At 33.5% G+C, this 13,658-nt stretch overlaps 1 long non-coding RNA gene across 1 annotated transcript in view; it reads right to left on the reverse strand.

Annotated features, from left to right (window-relative positions):
* Positions 1 to 1,214: 1,214 nt before the first annotated feature.
* The window catches only part of LOC137856257 (uncharacterized), a 62,686-nt gene continuing 50,242 nt past the window's right edge, over positions 1,215 to 13,658 (reverse strand). The window contains exon 5 of the long non-coding RNA XR_011096316.1: positions 1,215 to 2,275. This is a non-coding gene — a long non-coding RNA (uncharacterized lncRNA). The remainder of the gene's footprint in view (positions 2,276 to 13,658) is intronic.

The following is a 13,658-nucleotide window of genomic DNA, read 5'->3' on the forward strand; positions in this document are numbered from 1 at the left end:
AAGACAAAATGATTTTCATTTTTTTTTTGCAAGAAAAGTCATTATCGGTGGGCAGAAAAAATAATAGTCTGTCTCACTAAAACTGGTATAGACGTTACAGAGTTTAGCTTTTAACCATTCTTTGTGCCATCCCAGCTCTGTGGCTTAATTCCAGCACACAGCATGCCTTCTCTGGAGCTAGGTCTTGCTTTATAACTGCCCATAGTAATGAGAAGCTACAAAACCGCAGGAGCTATGTCAACAGCAATCCCATTTGATAAAGGAAAGCAGCTGCAGATACTGTTGAGGGAATGTCTCATGCTCCATGCAAACCACAGTGTGGTAGTGGGTATGTTTCAGAACAGGATAAGCATTTGAGAAGTTTTCTCCTCCTCACCCTCCTCAACCTTAAGGAAAGGGCAGAACAATAGAAGCTTCTTTCACTCTGAAAAGTCCATGAATTGTTCTACAGTCTGTTCTACAGAGCAGGATTATCTCCCAAGAGAGGCATAACATTAAAATCATCATCAAGGAAAACAGAGGTTAAAGCAGGTAAACTTTCAACAAATGTGTGCAAATGCACTTTAGAATGTCAGTTGATTGTTCTTGTAGGGAACCCGGGCACCGCATTAGCATAAGGTATGCCAAAGTCAGGAAGTCAGGAAGGCCAAGCAGAGGCTGACACTGTGTGTTCTATTTTGTTGGTGGTGGTGGCGTTTGGTTGGTTGTTTTTTATATACTGTACAATGTGTTTTTCCATTGTTTTCTTGTGTAAGGCTTCAAAGGTGATGGGTTTTGGAAACAGTATTGATTCTGGGCTTCTGAATACAGAGATCTCATATGGATTTAGAGGTCACAAAAATATACATTTTCAGGACATATAAAGAAATACTAGTTCTTTGTTTAGCTTGGATAGACTGGATATTGAAATGGACTACACATATAATCTACTCAGCAAAATTTGAGCATAGGTGTTCAAGTAGCAAGTCTACAGAAAAGTTAGTTAGAATTCTGACCAGTTGTTAAAAATAAAATAAAGGAGAAAACACACATGCACACGGAAGTAAAATCTTATGATTTTTTTTTTTTTTTTAGCTGCCCTTTCTAATGCAACACTGTTAACAAAATTTTATTTCAGGAGCATAATCGTCAGTTTTCATATAGTGGAAAAAAAGGACTAATACATAAACACTCAGAAAGCATTTTATTATTCAATAAGTTCTGTACATGTTTTTTCTAGAAACTTTTCGAGAAACATTAATTAAAATAAATGAGCTACTTCCTTTAAATATTATTTCAGACTTTGATGGTTCCCCTGACAAATAGCTTTGTTTCATGGCACAATAGGTACATTTGGTTTTGTTCTGGTTATTAAAAAAACCTTCTGTTCTCTCTCCCATATGACAGTTTCCATTATTACAAAAGAAATAACTTTACTTGATTTACCCCTAAAGGACAGTTTACATATTCATAGTATGTTTTCACAAAATGTTTGGTTAAAAAGTAAAAATACTGCCATGTTTTATAAATTGGAATATAATACTTTCTAAAAGGCACTTTCTCCTGCAAACAGTTTGTTCACTTAAGGATATGATTCCATTTCCCATAGAGAAGAGCTGCAAAACAGAGGAGAAGAATGTATTGCTTTTTTTCTTAAGAAAATGTTGTCATTTCAAGTCCTGTATTAGAAGAGGCCAGGTTTTTCTGTTGTATCACAAACAGGATAGAAATAAAGAAAGTGCTCTGGGTATTATTAATCATTAGAAATGTCTTGCTAACACTCATCTCATTGCCCATACTGATCTTCATGGATATAACCAAGAAAACTTAGAGCTTCTCTTTAAATATAATTTCCCAGTTTTCTTAGTGTGATAAGTCAAAAAGAAAACTTCAACTTCTTGGCAGTTAACAATAAAGTTATGAGAAATCCAAGACTATAGGGTTAAATATTGGTTTTATTGTTCCAATTCAGTAGAATTATTTATGTGAGAAAGGGACAAGGAAAATTTCTGTCCAAACCTTTAAAATGAGACAGATCTTTAAAGGAGAAAATAAATTGAACACTCCACATGCAGTAATTGTCATGTACAACAAAGTCCAAATACCTCATTCGGAACCATAGTCTGTCTCATCTTTATACATCTGGTCTCAATGCCACAGCTGTATATTCCTGAGAAGTGATCATTTCACCTCTTCTCTTCAATGAATATGAGAGGCAATGTCCTTCTATCATGGTCATCATGTCTGGTCATTTTTAATACATGGTCTGGTCATTTAACTACAGCTGGTATACAACCTGGAAGAAACAAATAACAGAATTTCTTTAGAAGAGCTGCTTACTGTGGAATGGATTTATTTCTGTGTTTCTTGCTTCTTTTCCTCAGTGCTGGAAAACAGATGGGTTGATCTATTCTTTGTTTATGTAAAACATAAAAGTTAATGAAAATCTGACACTAACCATCTCAAACTACAAAAGAAAAATGTTAAACCATAAGAATATGAAGTGTCACTTCTATCTTATGTTTAGTCCAGTATCAGGCTCTTGATAGAGCCTGATACCATTAACTATTACTCCAAGGTAAGATACATGACAACTGAGAGATAAGCTACTGTGGAATTACTTTTTAGCTCCAGTACTTTGATAACAAAGATTTGTTCTGTTATCAAGAATATGTACTTATGGCAATAAATTTTATTAACAAAGATAGCTGTAGACAATTATAGTTCAAGTTGAAATTGAAATTCATGTTAACTAGGAATAATAAAGAAAGAATTCAGAATAACTCACATTCATAGACTATAACAAACATCTATTTTAATGTCAAATAAATTTTCTCTACTTGATTTCTTTGGAATATCTGAACTACCACAGCTTAGGAGGCAAAATTCAAGTATTTGTTTATATTTCATAATATAAATCAATTTTTAAAATGACATATTCTGGCAAGATCTGAAATAAAACTGTTCCCATTTCTACATCAACAGAGGACAAAAAAACTCATAAAATTACTATTGATATAAACTGAAGAAAACAAATTTTTGCCTGACACTGAAATATTAATTGATAACACCAATACATTTCTAAGCTGTATGAGTTACTCTCTGTAGAACAGATTAAAAAGAAGGAGCAGATTTTGAGTTTTTTTTTTTTGTTCAACAATGCAGTCTGTAAAATCTATCTTCACAGACTAGTAATAACTGCAGCACTCACTGTTCCAATACAGATTCCAATGCAGTTCCAAACAGATGAGTCAGTCAACACAATTTAGTTAAATTACTGTTTCCTAAATATCTGAGTAGGGGTACTAGTGATTAAAATCAGATTCATAGTGGCCTTAGCCACTGGCATCTGTATGCCATGTTAGAGAAAAAGTTTCTGAAATTATTTCTCCCACATTTACAATGCATTACAAAATATCTAGTCACCTGCAGAAAACTGGGTCTCTCATTCTTTTCTTCTGAAAAGTAACTAGAGATGGACTGGTACTCAGTTTTCCATAACTGAAGACCATGTAAGCTCTCCATGTAAACCATGGAGACCATGGAGAGCTGGTTTAAGCTTATTCTTATCTTAAATAGATTCAGATTCATTTATCTTCCTTTTCCAGAAAAGTATTGTAGTTATACTAAGTCAAAGAGCAACTAGAAGGACTCTATTCTAGAGTATAAGAATTCTTGGGCCCATAAGGAAATGCAACAAAATGTATAGCTTAGGATACAGACAGGAGCCATATATGAGAATCATAACATTTTTTGTTAATAACAATGCTTTTCTCTGTTTTTGACATTCCTTCTATCTGTTAATATGACAGTATTGTGAAAAATAACTAAAATGTTGCTGTGCCTATTTATTTTGACCCTCTTGGGGTCAAGAGGTCTGGGGCTAGCCAGCCCTTTGGAATTAAGAGTTTTAATGCACCTTTAAGTAGTTTGTTTTTAATGTAAGGGAAAAGATACTTAATTAGAATTAAAATATGAAACATGTTCTACAAAATGAGGGTATTTATAGAGTTACGAAATGCCTTTTGTAAGACAGCATTTCACAGAAGAAAGCTGAAGTCTCCAAAAACGTAACTAGAAAAGTAGCTGTGTGAAAATAGTTGCTGGGGAAGAACATAGTTTTTAACTAAACCCCACTGGAAGATTGTTTTTTAGTTTGTAATTTTCATATGGGACTTTTGAGCTGATCCAGGACATGCTTATAAAATCTAGAAGTTCACTCTTAGCAAAGATAAGTAGAGTGAGAGATGCTATGGTCTGGAGAAAACACTTGTTTAAGAGTCTTCATCTCCCTGCCAAAACTCTTGCTGCATTCAGCATAGTCTGTCACTTAAGATCCTGTAGCTATAAACAACTCAGAAATGCTCAGCTAAAGAAATGAAGACCTGGTGCTCGAAAAACTAGTTTTAAGGATAAGAAAACAAATAAAACAAATAAATAGTATCTATGTAAAATAAACTATGTAAAAGTATCTATGTTAAAGTAGTAAAATCAGATATAATGTGAACTTACAGAAGGAAAATCAAAGTGTGATAGTATGCTAGCAAATAGCCACTCCAGACAGACCCTGAAGGGAGGGAGCAAGCTGTCAACAACGTATTTGTCCCAGCAAAGCACTCCAGGTGAAATAAACTCACTGTTACATGCACAAAAACAGACACTGACGCTGAAGCCATCAACCTTAGGACCCAGAGCAACAGTGCAAAGGTGAGCATAACACAGGCAAAAAAGTTAGATACTAGAAATTGTGTGCATAATAAATTTAACTGCATTATTAAGTCTTTTTCTTTGTAGAGTTTTTGTTTGTTCGTTCTTGTGTTTGTTTTTCTGTAATAGCTAGATCTGAGCTAATGGTGATTCCTGGATTAGATTATTGTGATTTCTTCTATACGAATGAATTATCGTCTTTTAATATAAAGTGTCATATTTTTCCATAAAATAAGATTTTGAGGTTACCGTAAATCATATCAATGAACACAGAAGCATTTTAAAAATGCTTACATTTAAAAGAATGTAAGCATTTTAATGCTTACATTCTTTTAATTTACCCTCAGATTTCTTAGCTTAGAAGATAACCTGAAACATACAGTGTAAGAAATCAATAGTCAAGGAACTGAAAGTGTAAAGAGACAAAGAGACACCTTAGATTGTTTTGAAGAAATATAAGAACAATACAACAGCCTGAGGGAAAAACTACCACTGAAGTAATCTGAAAAATGTCAAAATGTGGTGATGTTATTGTATTTCTAAAAAAGATTCAAAATATTGTTATTTAAGGTTTGTGAGTGATCCCTGAGGGGAAAGACTACGAAGTAGCTATATTATGTCAGAAAACTATAGGATGTAATTACATTTTCAGACAACTATGCAAAATAATAGGAAGATAATGATTGTGCTTTTGCTGTGGTAGTCCAGAGATACAGAAACTCCTCTTCCTGGTATCTGTATTACTCAATGTTTTTCCTGCCACTCCTCTACACAAAAGCAATGGAAAGCTCTCTTTTAAAAGATTTCCTTAGATCTCTTTGTTGCTATACCTACATTCATTACTTTTTCCTTAATCTCTTTATTTTCTAATGGGATCACACTTGGTCATTTTTTATATTTAAAGAGGGCAGTCATTTTAATAGCTTCTTGTTTGTTTGCTATTCATCATCTCAAAGGGAGTGTTGCTTAACATACATAATGACTATAATTCTGAGAGTGTATGTCCCAAAGCAATTGATCTAGTACAAACATCATTGCTCTATTAAAACTTGCTACGTTGGGGAAGAAATCTGGTTCAAAGCAGTTTAAAAACTGGACTGCTTCTTGCTGAATGCTGTGAGTATAACAAGAGTCTAGTCTGGATACGAAAAAAAAAAAGAGAAAGTTGAACTTCCGATGTATTTTGCTTTCATCATATTTCTACAAACCCTTGATGAAATAATATATTTCAGCCATTATTGTAGTAGAATCTGAGCCTCTGAAGAGAAACCTATTAACCTATCCCACCCATGAAGGTATGGATATAATAGATTTTTGCAAAGGAGCTTTTGTGAGCATTGGGTATACATGGAATTAGTTACCCAAGAACAACTTTGGATCTTATAAAATTCTAATTATTGTCAAACTTGGACTTTCTTTGTCTTTGATAGTAAAGTAAACTATCCAAAATTGTGCTTAGTTTATGCCTGTATAGGGAATTTGGTACCAAGATCATGTCTAATTCTTTTATGGTTCTAATAAACATACATTATCTTCTTTTCTCTCTTGATGTTCAATCCAATAGGATTTATCAGGACACATTCTACAGTTAATCATAAGAATAGATAAGTCTCTTAAGAAAGTGGCTAGTATTCATATTTGAAACCATGGTTAGTGATAACATTTTATCTCATAGTCAGCTAATTAAAAACTCAAGCTTGAAGACAAGAGATCTCAGACTGATTGTCTCATCTTTTGAGGAGGCTAAAATGAAGGGTGTCTGAAATTCCAGAGATGTGAAAATATAAAGTAATAGACGCACACTCTCCATAGAACTATTCTTCTCTACAAAACACTTTTAGATAGAAGATAGATAGGAAGAACCCTGAAATTATGATTATCCCAGTTGTTAAAATACTGTTAGTTCTTTCCAAAGTGGCTTATTCTTTCAGTCTTAAGAACCAAAAGTTAAATTTCAAAACAAATGTTGATTTCAGACATCATTAAGCTGTAGTCTTCAGTGAATAATTCTGCTCTGAATAAGAGAGACTACATGTGTGGTTTCCCTGGAAGAGAGCAGAAAAGGAATTATCACTTTAAGAAAATGTATGCTGTTTTTCCCATTCCGTAAATAAATAAATGGATAAATACTTTAGTCTAACTTTTAGTTTATTTCTACTTGTCCCAAACTTTTTTCTTGCTTTTGTCAGTCTTATGTTTACATGCTTTAATATATAGCAGTAAAAACATGTTTCAGGAGATTGCTCTCTCATCACATTCTGTAAGGCATTAAAAATGTACAGAGCATAAGGAGAAGTATCAATATTGACAAATGGGAAACAATTTTATGAGAATTTTTTAAATTAAGGAATAGCTTGTATTTCATAAATACAAAATCAAAAATCTGAAAAGCTCAGTCAAATTTCCTTTTGCTAGATAAAGGGATGAGGGGAGAAATAAACTGCACAGATAGAATCTATGAATTTATTTTCTGAGGAAACTGAAATTTTAAATACAGTTTTACAAAAGCTAATGTACAAGAGCATTGTACCAAATATGTCCAGGAAACAAAGATCTTCTATCAAAAAGTCACCATGCTTGCAGGAGAATGGATTCAATTATCAGCCTTAGAAAAATCAACAGAAATTTCAGGCTGGCTCAGGAAATGAAATTTCCTATCCCTGATAATAAAGGTATATGAAGGTTTTGTTGTGAGAAGAGAAATGAACTGTTTAAGGATTCTGTTTTTATTAGCATAGATTAGGCTATAATTAGGACACTGTTTTGAATATGAAAATGCATGCATTATAAGTAGTGTAATGAATTAAATAGATGCTTTTGAACTTCATCATATATTAAAGTTTGTACATTTGTGCCCGTCATATATTACTGTGGGTCAAATTCTGCTTAATCCTTATTCGGATGCACTCCTCTCCATCATCAGGAGTTTTGCTCACCTACATTATTGGCACAACTGATTTACTTCCATGTACAGTGCTCAGGTCTCTATCCTCTATTAAAAACCTGTTAATGGTGCTGTTTGCAAAGAATGACTGATACCACAGACCACATTCTGAATGTATTTGCTGTATCCAATTCACAAAATTTCACATTTACCTCTCAGTTCAGGATCTATCATGCAAAAGGAACTCTGGTGCCCTCAAGGATGTTGTCTTTAATCTTGGTCTTCAGGAAAATAAGCACGCTGTCTATCAATTATTTTCATGTATAAGAACACACTGAGTTGATGTCTAAGTGTACCATCCACATATGTGCAAATCTGAAATTAATATTTCTGGGTGTGGAAGAAAGGAATGCCTAAATATCATTGGACAAGCAGCCTGGCACTTTTTCTGTGAAAGTTCAACTCATTTCTCTTCCAGGCCTCACTTAGCATAATTCAAAGTTCTGATTTCAGCTAAGGCAATCAAGAATTAATTAAAATTTTCACAAAACTTTTCCAATAACAAGGCATGTTTTCCTGGCCAGAAACTTAGCTAAAAACCTTTCCTAGCAAGGTCCTTGACAAGAAGGCTTCCAAGGGCATTTTTGAGTTGCAATGAAGACAGGAGAACAATAGTGATAGGCTTCTAGAGCTGCTCATAGCCTCACATTTAAGGCAATTATGTGTCAGCCACTGGTGTGTCAGCCCCTGTAATATCATGCTGTCATAATCCTAATCCTAAAGTACATAATCATTCACATCAAACTGTTCATAGTCTTATTTTCTGTCAATGAAATTTTGGCATCATGTGGAGAAGTATTATTAAAGTTCTGGCAAGAGCTTTGCAAGATTTTAAGGGTAAGTAGTTACTGTTTGATTTCATACAGAGTTCCTGGGAGCAGATTGAAAACAACATTTATGTGTGCTCAAGAAAAGGTAAGGATTCTAGCAATTCTGATTTGTATCAGAATTTTATTTAGAGGTCATTTTTCTCACTGCTGTAAAAAGAAGCCAGTATCTACAAATGGTTCATACTGAAAGAAGTTTTATGGTGCTTATTTTTGCCAGTCAAGTAAAAAAAATAATAAAAATAATAATAATAAAAAACAAGTAATTATAGTATGAGGAAATATCCATGTTTTCTATACTTCGTACTTACACTTTCAGAGGCATTTTAGTAATTCTCCATGCCATATAATATATATACAGAAAGCATTGTCTGAAAAAACATGTGGTTGCCTACCTGGTATAATCTGGAAATTTAAATCAGACTAAGGAATCTAGAACCCTATTCTGCTCTAACTAGCATAAACTGGTTTACCACCACTGAAGTGAGTAAGCAACAAAGCTTAGTCAAGACTAACATAACATTTCTAACAGTAATGTTTTCAATTATATGTGGTATATGAATGCCTGATTTTTACTTACATGGGGGAAGAAGTAGAAGCAGAGTAGAAGTAACTTTCTTATTACAAAACTTTTCTGCAGCAGGCATTGAATGGAGACTAAGCAAAGTAGCCTTTAGTTACTGCTTGAATTTCTTCTAGATTTACGTACTGGAAAGGAGTTGCAGTTAATATATTAATGAGAAAGATATTTGGACTCCATGAAAGGCCATTATCACAGCAAGATGTTCACTTCCTAATTAACATTGTTTATGCAATTACCTGACAATTTCTTTACACTTCACTAATGCATTATCACTGCTAAACTGTATTTTTTCTCCTCTGTAGTTTTTTTCTAGATATAAATGTTAATAATTTTGAATTGCTATTAGTTGCTTTCAAAGGTATATACATGTAAGCTACTGGGAGTGTGCTTATTCAACTGCATATGAAATATGTTATCATATTCTATATTATACCAAGTGAGTTAATATGTAAAATAAAACTATTTACCAATTTACTAAGGGTTTTGATTTGTTTGTTTATTTTGTTGTTATTTGTTTTGATTTGTGGTTGGTTTGTGGGTTTGCTTTTTTTTTTTTTTACTGTTGTTGTTGGTGGTGGTGTTTTTTTGTTTGATTATTTTTGATTGATTGGTTGTTTTTTGGTATCTCCTATCCCCTTCCATCACATATAACTTTGTGGTTGTTTGTTTTGAGTCATAATATATTAGTTAAAAAAATCATAATGGGTCAGACTCCAAAGTCTTTCATTCCTGCTTTTGTTGATGATAGGTTTGGGTAGGAAAGTCATTGAAAACAAGCAGATTGTGATCAATGTCTTGAAGTCCTATCCAGTTTGGGATCCGCCCTCAAAATTTCCTGAGGTAGCAGAATAATCACCAGTGCAGCTTTGATTGGAGCAACATCAAGCACTGAGAAATTGGGAGACATTACAAATGTTTCTTTTTATAATGAGAAATGAACATATACTGTGGAACTAAAAGAGGAGGTAAAGAGGGAGCTAAGATATATCTGTATCATGTACTGACAGGTGTACACAGGCACAATTTGTCCAGCTGTGACTGGTATCACCACACCTTGAAGAAGTTCATTTTATTTACCTCAAGCAATAGCAATTCATATCACTCCTGATGATACTTAAGGGCTCTGGTTCAACACTAAGCATACTGGCCAAGTGGTGGCATCTGCACTGTAAGTCCCTGAATTTCTGGAGTGCCTGGGAGACACTTCCTCATCAGAAAACTTTCCACAGTGTTGCAGCAGCTCACAGCTCTCCCAGTCTTCTCCTCAGAAATATCACTAAATGGAGCTATCGTTTGTCACTGGAGCTATGTTTTATCCTTTGTACTTTAAAGTATTTGATTTCATATCTTCTTGTATCTGCCATGATAGAAGTTATCACATTCACTAATTTTCACTGCCACACTACACTTAGCCAAGGCTAGCCTTAACAATGAAATGGCTAAAAGTAATAACAATCTTAAGTTGCGTGACCTAAAAAGCAGAGACAACAGGCCTCCAAGGAACAGAATAGAAAGGAAAAAAATTGTGTTGTATTATAAAGGAAAGAGTCAAATAATGAATTAATTCTTGGATTTCCTGGTATTACTGATATTACTGTTCATAATAGCCAAAGGGCCTTTTTAACTCATCCTGTTTTGAGAGACATGGAAATTAATTTAGCCTGTCTGTATTTTACGATCCATGAAGCTCCATAAAAGAGAGAGTCAAAATGAAGCTCCTTCAGTGCTGTGTGCTGTGACAAAGCGCCCTTACTACATTTGGCTGTGACAAACAGTGAACTTTAAAGAACAATAGATTGGTTTGAATTATTATGCTTTACCCATTTTAACATAAAGACAATAGCCATTCTCATCCATATGAATATGCTACATAATTCAATTTTGCCAGGCTACATACTGCAGGTGTATTTTAATTAAATTTATCCTCTATTGCATTAAGAACATTATGCAGTCTCTGTGGTTCTTCTCCACCTTGTGCTTCGCCTCTCGCCCTGTTTCTTGAAGTACCTGAGATACTCTCTGAGAAAATGTTAGTCAATACCTGTAAGTAGTGATTAGAATTTGGCAAAAGAGAGCTTTAAATAAAACCAAGCAAAAATATGCTTTTTGATGAACAAAAATTTTGTATTTAAACATTTAGTTCACAAGATGGAAAAAAAATATAACATATTATTCTGAACTATAGATTTCATTTGGCAGCACTTTCTGAAATTCAGATGTGAAAAATTATTTTAGAACTAGTATATAGTTTAGTCTTTGAAATAATTTGAATTAAAATTAATCTTTTTTTTACAGATAACTTTGATGCTTGTAAATATGTTTTTTTGTTTGTTTGTTTTGTTTTGTTTTAACTAGCTGATTTGTTCAAGACATCTACTGGTGTTTGCTAGTTCATCAAAAATAAACTTACATTTAGTTTGTCTTGCTGATTTCTAGAGAATCTATACTAAAAACAGAATATTTTTATGCTGAAAAATAAAAAAGAACTTCACATTAATATAATGTAAATGGGAACTATGTTTTAAAATGTGAACTAGGACTTGAAATAAATTTAAAAGTGGTGGCATTATACAGCATAAATGGAAAAAGTTTAAGGTACTACAACAACATCACCAAAGAAGTAGACACAGACACAATAACTAAGAATATATTTTGCCATATGCCCTAAATGAAATGTTACACAATTAATTTGGGATCATTATGGAAATACTTCCTTTCTTTTCTTTTTATTTCATTTCCTTTCATTTCTTCACTAAATCTAATCCTTTCTAATTTCTCTAATTTCTCCAAATGTCACAACCTCTTAAGAAAAAAAATAATAATAAATTAAAAAAAAAAAAAAAAAACAAACAGACAACTCAAATGAGGAACAAGCAAACTAACATTTAAAAGAAATGTTGTATTGTCTATGATTTGCATTTTTATGGTAATCACAATGATAAGGAATTGGAGTGTGTATTCAGTATCTTTTTTCTCTTTAATCCAGTTACCAATGTGTGGTCTTCATTTCTTTATTTTCCTGTTTTGACAGACAGGAAGGGATAAAAACAAGCCTGGGAAGATAAGATGTTGGAAAAGCTTGTTTCATAACCAGAATTTCATTTCAAACATATGGGTAAAGTAACTATTTTGAAGTTTATTCTCATTTCCATTGCACAGAAATTCAGTTTATTCACAAGACAGATTAACAAAATGAAATATTCTTGAAATTAAATATTTTATAAGTGAATAATAATAAATGGACAAGAGTGAAATTGAATCTTAAGAAATAAAAATAAATACGTATTTTAAGCCCAAAGGAACTTCCGATGATGACTATTTCATTTACATCCTGTATTAAGTCTATGTTGAAATCTATGCTGAACAGTTCTATGAAAACAAACAAACAAACATTCAAACAAAAACAACATCTTTTCACATTATAATGTCCAGTATACTGGAGTTTTGTACAGACTAGACTGTACACCAGACTTTTGAAAATTAGTATTTTGGCATTCCTAAACCTTTAACATTTCATTCAGATTTGTTAGAATGACATGAAGCACTGTGATGTGAACCAAACAGAAAATGAAATTTACATTTCTGTGGTGCACCTAATTTGCAATAGGGATTGTATAGCCAGACTCCCTCTACCTCTCCTTAATATACAATATACACACAGAACTTTTCTCTGAAATTATGGAAGATGAAGCACTTCAGGGATGTTGCTGCATAGGAGAGAGGGGAATAAAGAGGTTACTTGTCTCCTAAGGAAATCTAGGTACCATAAAAAAAAAGAAAAAAAAAAAGAAAAAAAAAAAAAAAGCAACCTGTTGCTTCAAGCCCTTAGACTAAATTAAAATCCTCTGCTTTGGCTCAAATAAAAATTAAAATGAAGTATATCCTAATTTTTGGAAGGATAATATATTTTTTGGCATTCTAAGTAGCTTCTCGTATAAATCAGTTTTCCAGAAGCTACATTTTCTGTTGGGAATTTCCAATGGAAAACTCATATTCAGCTTTCAATGTAAACTTAAAACCATTCAGAACAGACACTATATGTGGCTATAAGAAATGTATTAGACTAATGCTTTTTAACCCATTCTAAAACCAAGCAAAGCAGCAAGCTGCTGGTTATCATGGAGTCCTGAGCAGTCTGAAGGATGCATGGAGATCCTGGGGATAGCACACCCTGCCTGGGGGCAAACAGCCCCAATGTGACTTGTACCACGCAGAAAGACATGGGCACCCATGTCATGGGGCTGGCTGGGTAGCAATACACCTCCTGGCACCCTCTTGCAGTCAAAAACTGTGTCATCCACTACAGTCCTATCAATAAGTTTTAGAGGTGACAGGGCTGCCCTGGGCCATTATCACTGAAAGTTAGAGCATCTGCCTTTGCTTTAGGAAAACAGTACTTTTTCCAGGAAAAAAAATATTTGCTTGTGGTTCATTGGTTCTGCTGAACATCTTGTTACCTGAGGCAGGATGCATCAGTGCTGACAAATTGGCTCTGCTGACCAAACCTTGCTTTTGAGCAGCTATGAAAGTTTTAGTTTGGTTTGTTTTGTTGTTGTTGTTTTTGTTATATTTTTTTTCCTCAGTATTTCTGAATTTGCACAGATGAATGCCTCTAGCA

Source organism: Anas acuta, chromosome 4, assembly GCF_963932015.1.
Source record: "Anas acuta chromosome 4, bAnaAcu1.1, whole genome shotgun sequence".
NCBI classification, from domain to species: domain Eukaryota; kingdom Metazoa; phylum Chordata; class Aves; order Anseriformes; family Anatidae; genus Anas; species Anas acuta.